This window comes from Linepithema humile, chromosome 7 (assembly GCF_040581485.1).
Source record: "Linepithema humile isolate Giens D197 chromosome 7, Lhum_UNIL_v1.0, whole genome shotgun sequence".
Lineage (NCBI taxonomy): Eukaryota > Metazoa > Arthropoda > Insecta > Hymenoptera > Formicidae > Linepithema > Linepithema humile.
Window position 1 is genome coordinate 19,850,796 of NC_090134.1, and position 12,396 is coordinate 19,863,191.

Consider the following 12,396-nt stretch of genomic DNA (forward strand, 5'->3'; position numbering starts at 1 on the left):
AATAATTTTAGAAAAGATTTCCTCATTCAAAGGACGGGATAAACCGTTTTAAACACTTTCCGTGAAACAAGAGAATGGGGAATGTTTCAGCTTTACGGCGAACGAAAACCCGCCGGGCTTGAGATTAATCGAAACAGTAGCGAAACTGAATTCATTATGCAAAACTAAATGCGATATATTATGTTTAAGCGCGAATTCTTGTTAGTATTTCCGAACGTTACATCTGGCAAAAAAAAAATTGTATATATTGAAATAGATCGCTAGAAATTTTGGCACAATTTTAGCAGTGAACACGTAAGTTTTTTTTTTCAGAAACCTGTGCAACTCTTTTTTTCTCTCTTGGTTAAGTAGGACAGTGAAGAGTTTTATAGAAAATTAATATAGTTTCCCAAAAAAGCGAAGAATACAAGATATCAGACAGTAAATTTTAATTTTGCTTCGAATTTAAATGTGTGTATAAAGTTCGCTTTTAATTTCATGCATTTTTGTTCATAGCAACGAAAACGTTGAATATTGGATATAATATTATTTAGTAATGAAAATATGCATACGGCATTAAAATCATAAAAACTTTGATTATACTTTGAGTATAGATATTTCGTCACAATACTTACAGGAAAGCTTATCTACAATCTATTCCGCGTTGCAATTAATCAAGATAAGTTTTAAATATATGTATATGAACGTTATATTTTATGGAGGAACTTAAAAGTCATCTGTCATCTAAAATATAAATGTGCAAAACGATCCAGTTGCATACTATTTTTGTAACACTCGTAATATTTTAAAAGCTACAGGATGTATCATAAAATATCAAAATTAATATCAGATTTAAGCTTTTATAGCAATTATTTTTTATCAAATTTGCGCTGGCGAAATAAAATTCTACATTTTAGTGTGCGAAGTTAATTTCTTTTGTTTCATAGCTAAGAGAAATGTATATAAAATACGCACGAAATCTCGTTGATAAAATGTGTCCAGGCTGGTTATTTTTGTGCAGACACGCGTAAAATATTGTATCACTTTTCAAAGCAGAATCTATATTGTTGTATATAGCAACGTATAAATGGATACATAAAAGTCGTTTGGTATTGCGCGCGGCTAATATTACTCTATGGATTATTACTTTTATTTTCAGCATTTCGAGTATCCGGTCATCAATACTGATCCAGATGAACAAATTTTCCTGATATTAAATTTACGATCTCTTTATTAAAACTTTCGGCGACATATAAATTTCATGTAATGAAATTGAATTTCACAAACGAAGCATTATTGCTACTGTAGATCTTGATATATTCACTATGTCGAAAAAAAAAAAACATTCATTAAAGCATGCTTGTTAAATAGTATGCGACGTCTAATAACGTCCTTTCTCACGTATCATGTGACGTTCACGTATCACGTACATCCGTATGCGATTTTATTAATATAATAAATGCAGACAGAGCTGAATAACCAATCGCGATTGTTCGAATAAGTGATAAATATGAGCCAATTACATAAATAGTGCATTAATTACTTGACAGAGATTTTGAAAATACTTAGTTTCCGAAACTGGTACACGACACCGCATTTAAAAAAAATAAAAAATGAATAAATAAACCAACGATTCTATGTGGCAGAAAAATATCATCTTGCATCGAGTTAGCGCACGAAAAACTGTTTTTTTTTTATTCATCCGGTGTCATTTCCCCAGCAATCTGCCTGGCTATGCAAATACATATTTTTTCGTCCTGGTTGGGTTAACTTTACCCGAGCGGAGGGCCCGAGCCATCGACGATGCAATTTATATCGCATGAACCACGACCATTTTGAAAAGCGGCGTACGCAGTAAGCTTGTGATGCAATAAAAACTTTAACGTGGGATATTACATACGCGTTTAAATCAATTTTTCTTTACGCGAACTTGGGATGTTTCTTGTTTCAAAATATTTTTGCATCTTTCGAAGCGTTCGATTTTATTCACAAAATATGCTCGCTAATATTTCAGGAGACGCAGACGTTACGGATCTGGAACGCGCCCGTATTCATCGCACGCAGCATACGAAGCATATCATCGTTTGCAGAAATTGCCTGACCGATCGGAACTTGCACTTTGGATGTCCTTCGGGGTCGAAATGATGATTACGGCCGAAGGATCGCTTCGCTGCGGTAGAGCGTCAATTAGGCAAATGTGAGAGAATTTCACCGCAATCAGACCTGTTGGAAGTGTATCGAAGTGCTGATTTACTTAATTGCATCTTAGCTACTTTCGATAAAGTATGATCGATATCTTCGCACAATTTCATGAACAGATATACAATTATAAGACAAATTATAAAATATTAATGTATATAAAATTTTTAGTCGTACTTATACGTATTTATGTTTAGATGCTAAGAATATATCTATCTACATACCTGACTTTTCACCACACCACGTGTCTTGTAATTCTATTTCGATTATGTTAACGAGATAAGTACGTATAGATACCGTCGCACAAGATAGCGCGAGTACATCACTTGATGCGCGCAGCCAAAAAGAAAACTTAAGTGCTGCGAAAGGAGCCGCAGTGCTTTCACACCGAGGTTCACTCACACTGATCAATGGTCGTAACACTATCGAGTAGCATTGGAAGGTTTGCAGGCGACGCGGCGCTTTGTGAAAACGTTCATATTTCTCGTTTGGGGATATCGTAGTTTTATTGAACTCGGCGCGGTGATAAGTCCGGCGAAGAAACGAGGATATCGAGCGTAGGCGGAGATAAGTATACGAAGGGAGATCGCCACCCTGCGAGCTCGGTCAGGTCCGAGCAACGCCGTGGCGATGACAGCGCGATATGTCAAACCATTGTCCCTCTTCGTTCCCTCGTTATGTCCCTCTTGTCCCCATCGTTTTTCTTCACGCCACACAAGATCTAACTATGCACGCTGTGCGAGACAATACGATCGCGTTACAATTTCGAAAAATGTGCTATATCGCTCGCAATAATGGCGTGAAGTATGTCACCGATAGAAAAATTAATCGAGGAATTTGTCAGAAAATTTTTGTTATTACATTGTGTGCATACTTGTCTACATATTTTAGACACACACACACACAATAAACGTTTTAACCAACTCAATTTTTTCCGAAAGAGTTATTTTATCTATCCATATCAACATCATAAAACTAATATAATCTTAGTGTTATGATATTTATAATTTGCATATATAAATATTTTAATTAATTGCTGCTGTATTCAATCAAGAAAAATTTAATATATATATGTGTGTAAAACGCGCTCACAAAACATACTTTCACGTCATAGAAATCAGCTTTCTCACGGATCCTCAGTAAAGGGCAAATAAATTCGGTGAACTCGGCTTTTGCTGGCACTTTATTTCTTCTCTGTGAATCGCATCCACAAAGTTTTTCATCCCTCCGCTGTTTTCACAATGAACGCTCGTTTCGTTTTTAAAGGAGAGTAATTTGGGAAATATGACTTCCGCGGCAAGTTTTTCAAAGTTTTACAAGCCTCATAAAAGGCCGGCTAGTCAACGCTAGGATCAGCGTACTTTTCGGACAATAAATAAGGGGCGGCTAGTTGTTTAGAAATACGCAGCGGTGTCTGAAAAGTTTCGACGAGCGGCGAAATGGCCCGTGGTGGAAGCACTGCATTGATTTCAAACTGAATAAATGTATATATGCATACGTTAGGACGTCGATACTGCTCCGGTAAAAACCGGAAGAGATACGGAAAATAAATTCCTACGACTAGACGTTTTTATCATAGCGATACAGTCTTTTTTTCAATCCAAAATTTTTGCACATGTTTATATTCATTAGATTATAAAATACAAATGTTACGAATTTTTATTATATAACGTAGAATATTGCGGCTCCGTGGTCTCTCTAATTGCTCTTGTAGGAATTGAACAAATTAGACTGCAACCATGTCATTTGACGCAGCTTTTAATAAATCTCGCACGAGAGAAAGCCGACAATAATAATCCATTAGGTAGCGTAATCGGAAACGCACTTATAGCACATGAAAGTGTAAAAGCCAGACTCGCTCTTTTGTTGGCAGGAAACGAAAGTTAGATCGAACAAAGCAATTATAGTCTTGAAGTCGCTTCGTGCACTACCTGAAAGTTCTAACCGCATCTGGTATTCATCCGAGGGGACGTAATAAAGGAGAGAGTAAGACGGGCAGCATGCTTCGAGAAGTTGCAAAACTTTCTGTTCCCTCGTCGTGTCGGCTTAAAAAGTCACCGATTGTCGATCGCTGAACGTCGCCTAATATTTGCCAACTTCGAGAAGCATATCCTCGTTACATATTTACCGAGGTAAGGCAACCTGTGCACGCCGAGACACACGCTCGTAAGCAAGACATCACGATGCTGTCTACGAAATTGCGGCGGAAGGTGCGGTGCTTGTTCTACCGTAAAACTTCCTTGCTCCTCGAAGCGTTATTAATTTTCCGTGATACATAAAATAATATTATAGTTGCAGCATTTTAGTCGCAGCATTATGATTAAAGTACATGATAAACTTAATACACCGCTGCAGACCCCTTAAGTCATTTCAAATTTATCTCAGCGACATAATATGTTTCAAAATCTTTTAATGCGCAATAAATCCAGATATCCATTGAAAACTGTTGTTTTTTCAAGATTACCAATGTAATATATTTAAGCGTTTCGACAAAGCAGCGTATTTATTTTGGAAAACATTACGGTCACACGAGAAACCTTTGCTTTAAAACATTGTAATTATATTTTCTACGAGGAACCTCGAGGTAAATGAAAGTTAAATCAAAGTCTTAGCTCGAGGCACAGTGGTCGAGGAAAACGTCGAGAGAGCGGATGTTGAAAGCCCTCACTATAAGCTTTGTATCGGTCTTACTTATATCGTAACTTACGAAATAATCTAGAAATATGAAAGAGGTAGAACAAAACGTGTTGGTACAGTACTATTAAAATATTGAATTAGATTTGTCTAAAGATACTCAAATCAAGAGAGAAAAATACAACACATTAAAAATATTACATTGAAAAATAAATATGCTATGTTTTGAAAATGTTATTTCGCGTACGTTTCAAAGCGCTTGTCAGTGCTCCATTTTATAACCGCATCAAAATAAAATATTTCGGTGTAAAAGCAAAACTATTTGCAACATTGCAATTTTTGTAATTTTACGATGACGCCATGTATACCACTCTATACGTATATATAAAACATGTATGATAAATGTGAGCAAGTTTTAATAAAACTTGTATTGAAATTAATAGTTGGAAATTATTATTATTCGAGTTTTATCCACCGATCGTGCTACGGTTTGGAAAACAACGTTGAATGATGGAGCACTAAAGGTGCAGAGGTACTAAACCGCAGTGTCGTAGCGAAAGTTCGTGATGTAGCAGCCACAGATAAAGGCAGCTATTTGTTACAATTAGGTTCTCTTCCGCGGGCTGCAGACGGTGTCCCCAGGTTGCACTTGCTCACTTCACCCCAGGCACTTCTTGTCACCGTCCTTGCACTCTGCGCCCTCGTATGCATTCAAGCGTCTCCGTCACCTCGAGCGTCTCAAATGGAATTACGCGAAATGGCGGTCGCGTTTTCGTAATATTCGGTGGCACCCTCATTCCCTTGCGCGACTTCCATTGTACGTTACTAGCGTCGAGTACGTGCATATAATTGCTGAGTGTTGAGAGCAATTCCTTCAATACAGACGCAGTATATTCTTCGAGAAAAAGCAGCGTGAATATGTGCCGTTAATTGCAACGCAAAATTTCAATTCAATCTAATAATAATATTTTAAATGTCCATTTTCAATTTATTTCTTTGTTGAAACAAATATTGAAGAGTATAATAGACCTATCCAAGTTTATGCTAAAGTGCCTCTTCCTCTTCATCGCCTCGCTGAGGAAGAAACGGAAAAGAAACAAAAGAAAACAAAACGCTGAAGCCTCGTGCATAGATCGTCGCGTGTACACATTTATTCACGCGTCGCTGTTGATTAATTCTTGACTAAGAGTATAATACATTAATTAATGTTAATTTTTTATAATTTTATTAATTATGAATATTATAGTAACGTTGTTTTAAAAAATTTATAATAAAAGGTCGAACAAGCACAATTTTCAAATAAATATTCTCGGTAATCTTTTCAATAATGCTTCTCTACTAACCCGAGCTTCTCTGCTAGCTGCCGGACATATCGGCTTTCAGCTCAAAAGGCTCAATTGGCTTCGGTCCGAGCTTCCTCACACCACAGCATTCAAACACAGGATCATATCTGTCTATATTCATGAGCAATACCTATACGGAACGGAGGAAGATGCAAATGTCGTGCGTTTCCGCCCCAAGATCCGGGTACAATTTTCGCAGAGCCCAAGGGAGGACATACGTTTCCTCTCCTACGTCCGAATATATATTATAATGGAGCGTAAAGAAGGATTCCTTTTCCTTTGCAGATTCGATTCCGCTCTCAAATGCAAAATTTCCCATACGGCACACCTCCGCGAGCTTTATTTAGAGTTATCGAGCGACTGTATTTGATAAAATAGATTTGATGACGGGCGCTTTATCTCAATGTATTCCGTGTCATCAAGTTCTTCTCGCGCTCTTGGCGTTCTCTTTCTACCTCCACGTTAACATTAATTTATTACATATTTGAAACATTGTAAAAACGAACGGTCAAAATGGAATCCGCGTTTCTCATCTATCATTTTATTTCTCATCTTTCATATATGCCAAGTTACATAAGATACATTTTGTCGATATGGTTACTACACGGGCGGGCTGCAAAGTTTATCCGAACAAAATTCGGAAGTAAAGATTTTCTCGAGCGTGTTTGGCACTGACGCTGAAAACCTCAAACACTGTCACGCGCCTAACAAAAATGCTTCCGCCGACACAACATTGGACGTGTGTTTTCTGTATGAAACTTGGAATGAAAATATTCATACACAGTTTCTGTCGTAAAGCAAAAACTAGCCGTCCGTATGTTTCAAAAAATTGTCTGTTGTCGACTGTTACTCCGAACTTGCAATCTCGAAATATCAGGAGTTTGTATCGTTGCTTTCAAGAAAAATTGACAAAATATGTACGCGCAATGCACGTATCAATTTTTTTTTATTGAACAATAAATCAGTGATTATTTTCATCACAATATTGTCTTCGATAAATTTCAATATTTCCACGATATATCTCGACATCTATCAAATTTTATTATTCGACAGACGAGATAGGATTGACGTGAGATTGTGCACTGTGTAGAAATATCAATCACGATAAAGGATACTTCAAAAATGGGTAACTGCATTGGCAGTCGCTATCGCAAAGCTCTGAGACGAGTGAGATAACGTTACCTATAATAGCAGGAAAACTGGAAACTAGTATTGGGGTAATCTCCTGTTCAGGAAATTTATCCGCCATCTCGGTAGCTTCCGCTTACATCGCTCTTTCCAACTCCCTGTTCGGCATCGTCATTTTGCCAGGATTAATACTTATGTCCTATGATACAGCTTGTTGAAATTTACTACACGGTAAAATCGGCAAGATGGAAATGTTCGTGCAGTTTAAATCGCATTATATTAATATGGCGTCGCATTAAGATTAAATTATATTTCGGTAACATGGCTTTAGCATTTTCGAAGGTGCAGATATTGCGTTAGATTCATTTTGGTAATGCGTACGCATAATTGTATAATATAATATACATATATATATATATATATATATATACGATCTCGAAATGAAATTACGCAATACCGTAATATTCACGATTTGATTAAAATAGCGTATCACAAATACGATAAACGTTAATAATTTTACGAGATATTTGTAAGAAAATAATAACTCTCGAAAGATGATTGGGGGGAGAGCGATTAATTTCCAGTCAAGTAGCTTAATAAACCATGTCATTCAATCGAGAAATTATCGGGCATGCTAGGAATTTAATTGAATCTCAACCGCGCAATCTCTGCCCTCAGATCTGCAGAAGACGCGACAGATTCGTCATCTAACTGTGACTTAAAGGAAGATGTACATAAAAGGCTACGTCGGATTATAAACCGTAGTACGACGTCTCTTCTCTCGCTATGGCTACACGATATTCACGTCTATATTTAGACTCAAGCAAGTAAAAGCACGTTTTACAAAGGAAGATGCTGCGAATGCTTACGTCAAATACTATTCTGCTTTTATCACTTTTGAAATTGCAGATCTTAGAAAAAAAAAAGAGAGAGAGACTGCTTCCCAACGGCTGGTCTGTCTGAGAATGTTGGGTATCCTCTTTACCTCTCGAAAAGGTGCTGGCATTCAAAAACTGCTACTACGAAAAGGCGCAGAATCCATCCAACATCGACAGAGAATAATATCACCATGGCCACTTGAATCGTTCAAGTGCGGAGGTATTCTCGGATCATCACCCTCTTGTCGATGAACGGAGAGAGGGAAAGAGGAAGAGAGAGAAAGATTTCCGCAGAAATGTCGGCGGCGATGCTGGACGATGATATTTGCCATCGACGTATCGACGTCGCGCTGCGCCAAGTATAGACACACGGTAGAATTACAAAGCTCATATCTCCACCTCCACTCAATGTTATCCTTTGAAATTACTTTAAAAAATAAACTTCGTGAAAGCGATTGAGGGGAATATGACCAGTTTATTAAAATAACATCTGCTACGCGAAGGATCTTAGATTCGAATCAAACGTTTTACACGGCACACATCGCCGTTATTATCGAAAATGTAAAGAATATTCAGGGAGATCGAAATTTCTAATATTACCGCAGGCTGAAAGCTTCGAAATAACTTCACAAGTTTGTACGTAATAAATTAATATTGCGGAAGATACGAAATTAACTTAAAAGGATCGTAAAAGCAAACAAAATATATTAATACATCAGCCGGCGTATGGATGGCTACACAGCTATCGATAAAAGTACCCTCCAGCTTGAAGTAGCACGTTCAGAAAAGCCGAACAACGCAGACGTGTGTGATAAACGATAGAGCGGGTATCGTAAATGTATACACAGGCTATGAAGCCCGTGTAACCAACGATCTCATTGGATAACATAGGATGTAGCTGCGGTAGCTTTTATGTGTACCTTATACGGTATCTTTTCTACTTGGAAATTTCTAGCTTAGCGCAAATGATAGCGCAAATAATTTAACCATATCATTCGACATCTGCATCCCAGACTCTTCTGCGCTTTACACATCTCGTACCTATTTTATTACCGCTTTATGGTGTTTTTTTCATAAATTTCTTAGATTTCTTCCACGGAGTCGCTATTCGAGCTGTTTACTTTTTCACATCCGATACAATTACTTATCCATTAATCTTGTCGCAATGCCCCCCCTCCCCCCCCCCCTCCCCGCATTTGTGCCGTATTGATTCGTCGGTACGCGAATCGTGCGATACGCGAGACATTTTTGCATGCGCCTTGAATCCACCGAAGTCGATATCGAAAATCTATGAGAAGAATCTCGCTCGTTCGTTATTCGCCGCGCGCTCATCTCGGTCGTTACACTTCGCGAGAGACGCAGCTCGCGTGAAAAGGGGCAAGAATGCGTGCAACAGCGACTTCGACGTTCGTACTCGACGTGACTCGAGATGCAAAATTACAATTTCGGGGCGAGCGCGGATAGTTACAAACGCGTCAAAGGCGGATTAAAATTCCACCGGCACGGGGGCGTCAATACCCGGCGCATTCCAAGGAAGCCAAGCGCACTGCCAGGTAGATCATTAACTCCCTAGGTCGTTGTCGGTCGTAATACTTACGAATGATACGAGTGGGGAGGAGCACTTTCGGCCAACGGCGCGAAGGAAAAAGCTCGCTCCGAGGGGAAATGAAGGCGCCGAGAGCGCGCCGGTGGAGAAAAAGCAGAATCCAACGAGATGGTCTGATAGCCGCGGCCGTTCATTATGATTTGTATGCTACATTACGCTCGCCCTCGCGCTCCTACCCGCTCGCCTTTCTTCTGGATCAGAAAAGCCTGGTAAACCGGCGGGGAAGAGAAAGCCCCGGGATCGGCGATTTGAACCGGCGCAGCCTAGAGGAAGGCGGCGTTGATGGTGGGCGGGATAGATTGGCGCGGGGATGATGGGGAGTGCGGGGAGGATAGAGGAGAACGGCAGGGAAATGGGCTCGGCTGTCACATACACGTACTCCCCGGAGCTGCAAACTGATAGTGGACAGATACTGCGCATTCGTGGCGCACGGTTAGAATTAATTGCCAATGTTTGGCCCGGTACGTGGATATTGGGATGAATGTTCGTTAGCGGACACGGTTCCCCCGGCATTATCCCGACAGAACGAGTTATCCCGTCAGAGCGGTACTTATGTCGGACCTGATGCCCGAAAACGAGCATCGTGTCCGCTGATAATAGGACTACGGTCATTAATCATGATACACGATTCGAAAAAAAAAAAAGAGGTCGGCGAATCAGATTTCGAACAGTGGAAAACGTCCGCTGATAAGTACTCGCCGCGCGTGCATTGTGCACATGGCGGCCTAATGGCCACAACGCGTGACTTCACCGTTCGGAAATAACGTTTCGAGTAGGTCGTGTAAACGCGGCTATTGTTTGTACAGGTGAACAGTTTGCTTCGTTGCATACGCGTTTATCGCGCCGATGGAATAACACTGCAGCGTTACGTATCGATTATTGCGTAACGATTGATAATCCGGCAGCTTTTATCAATTGCGTGCCGAATGAAGTTAGTTTTTCAATAATAACGAAATCGATTATCTCGTTGTTACTTTCGTTATTTCGTTATATTTCTGATCGATACGGCGGTCGGCCAAATTGTTGCCATTCGCCAAAGTGGCAGTCTGCGTTTACGGGCAGTGAGAATTTGGACGAGTAATGAGGATCTGCAGTTGACGTAATCGTGCGAAGTGATAGGATGAGGGCAGCCAAAATACGCCGCTAATCGCGGCACGCCAGACCGCAACGACGTAGGCAGATTCTCGAAGCGATTAGCTTCGCGCGCGTCACCCTTTTTCCCACAACGTAGCAAAATTTCAACCGGATAACGTGCGCGCGGTCGGATCTAACGCACCACCAATTTAGAAGTTAACGACATTACCTTGTACGCGAGGATTATGTTAATGCGGCATTTCGGTGGATGCGCTCTTCGAGCGCGGTCGGTGGGGGCGGACGGGAGGGGGAGGAGGTTCGGCGCATCCCGCGCGTATACACGCGAGCAGACGCGCGATGCCGCTTTCTCGCGTACAGCAAACGGACGCCTTAGACAAGTCCCGCGACGTCATAGAGCGCGGAAACGATTATTGCCCCGGGTATAAAACGTAACTACTTCCTTCCGTGGCGCGGCAAAGTGCGACAGTTTTGTAGCCGACCTCAGCCCACAACGGCTCGGTATAATGGTAAGTGAATGAAGTCCACGCCCAAGCGCGTCGCGGTTGGTTTTAAATAAAGAAACCGCGCGGCGTAACGTGATTTCTCGCCGCCGCGAGCCACGAACGAGGGGAAGAGAGCCCGCTTTTATCTTTGCTCGAGGGCTCGTCGCACAACGACGACGATGACGACGACGAGGACGACGACGACGACGACGACAGTGCTGTAATTGCGCCGTGATCTACACTAACATGCAATAATTGGCGAACGTGCGCGATGTCTTTCCAGACGAACGCGAGCTTCGAATTTTCCGTTGCTTGGAACGCGATCCACCCTCGGCGGACTGGAATTCTCAAAGAAATTCCGTAGACGGAGACGAGTCAGGCTTTTATTTTCGAATGCGTCGTTGGCGCGGGATATCTGATCGACGTTTAGTATCCAATAATACGGTCGTGATTTACAGAATGCTTAGCACTTGTAACTGCACACTGCTTATATAGTGTATTGTGATTATCTTATAAAGAGTATCAAACTGCGCTTAAGACTGAAAAACGAATCCTTTCTTTTGTTTCGAAATCGAAATCGAAATTTCTGCTCTATTTAAAATAGAGTTCATATTTGAATCTCTAAACTTTAAGTAAATTGCTACGTAATCTAAACTTACGGTATCGGATTGAGACATGACCGAAAAGATTCCCGCCAAGTATCCTCCCGGTCGACGACATTCTTATCTTTCGCACTTATCCTTTATCATTTCGAAACTTGGAAACTTTATCCTCCATGCAACTCTGTCGCTTATGTAAATGACATCATTTTCGAATTATCTGGAACTTACCTGAAAAATTGAAGAAAAATATTGTTAGATATTCCTTCAAATGAATATGAAAGAATTTAAAAACGTTATTTAACGCCAGAAAGATTCAACAGGCAGAATGCGGACGCACAGGCTGCGCGTGTAATGCGATTTTTATATAAACAAGAAAATACAACTGCGGCAAACTAATGTTTTCGCAAAAGTTGTTCTCAAAGTAGGGTAGCTTATAACGCAATGTATTTC

At 40.4% G+C, this 12,396-nt stretch overlaps 1 protein-coding gene and 1 long non-coding RNA gene across 8 annotated transcripts in view; one reads left to right on the forward strand and one right to left on the reverse strand.

Moving 5' to 3' along the window:
* Positions 1 to 5,503, forward strand: part of LOC105668286 (uncharacterized) — a 182,976-nt gene extending 177,473 nt beyond the window's left edge. For all 3 annotated transcript variants that reach the window (XR_001100061.2, XR_001100059.2, XR_001100060.2), the window contains one exon: positions 1,994 to 5,503. This is a non-coding gene — a long non-coding RNA (uncharacterized lncRNA). The remainder of the gene's footprint in view (positions 1 to 1,993) is intronic.
* Ten-a (tenascin accessory) overlaps positions 1 to 12,396 on the reverse strand; it is a 482,645-nt gene that overhangs the window by 381,300 nt on the left and 88,949 nt on the right. The window lies entirely within an intron of this gene.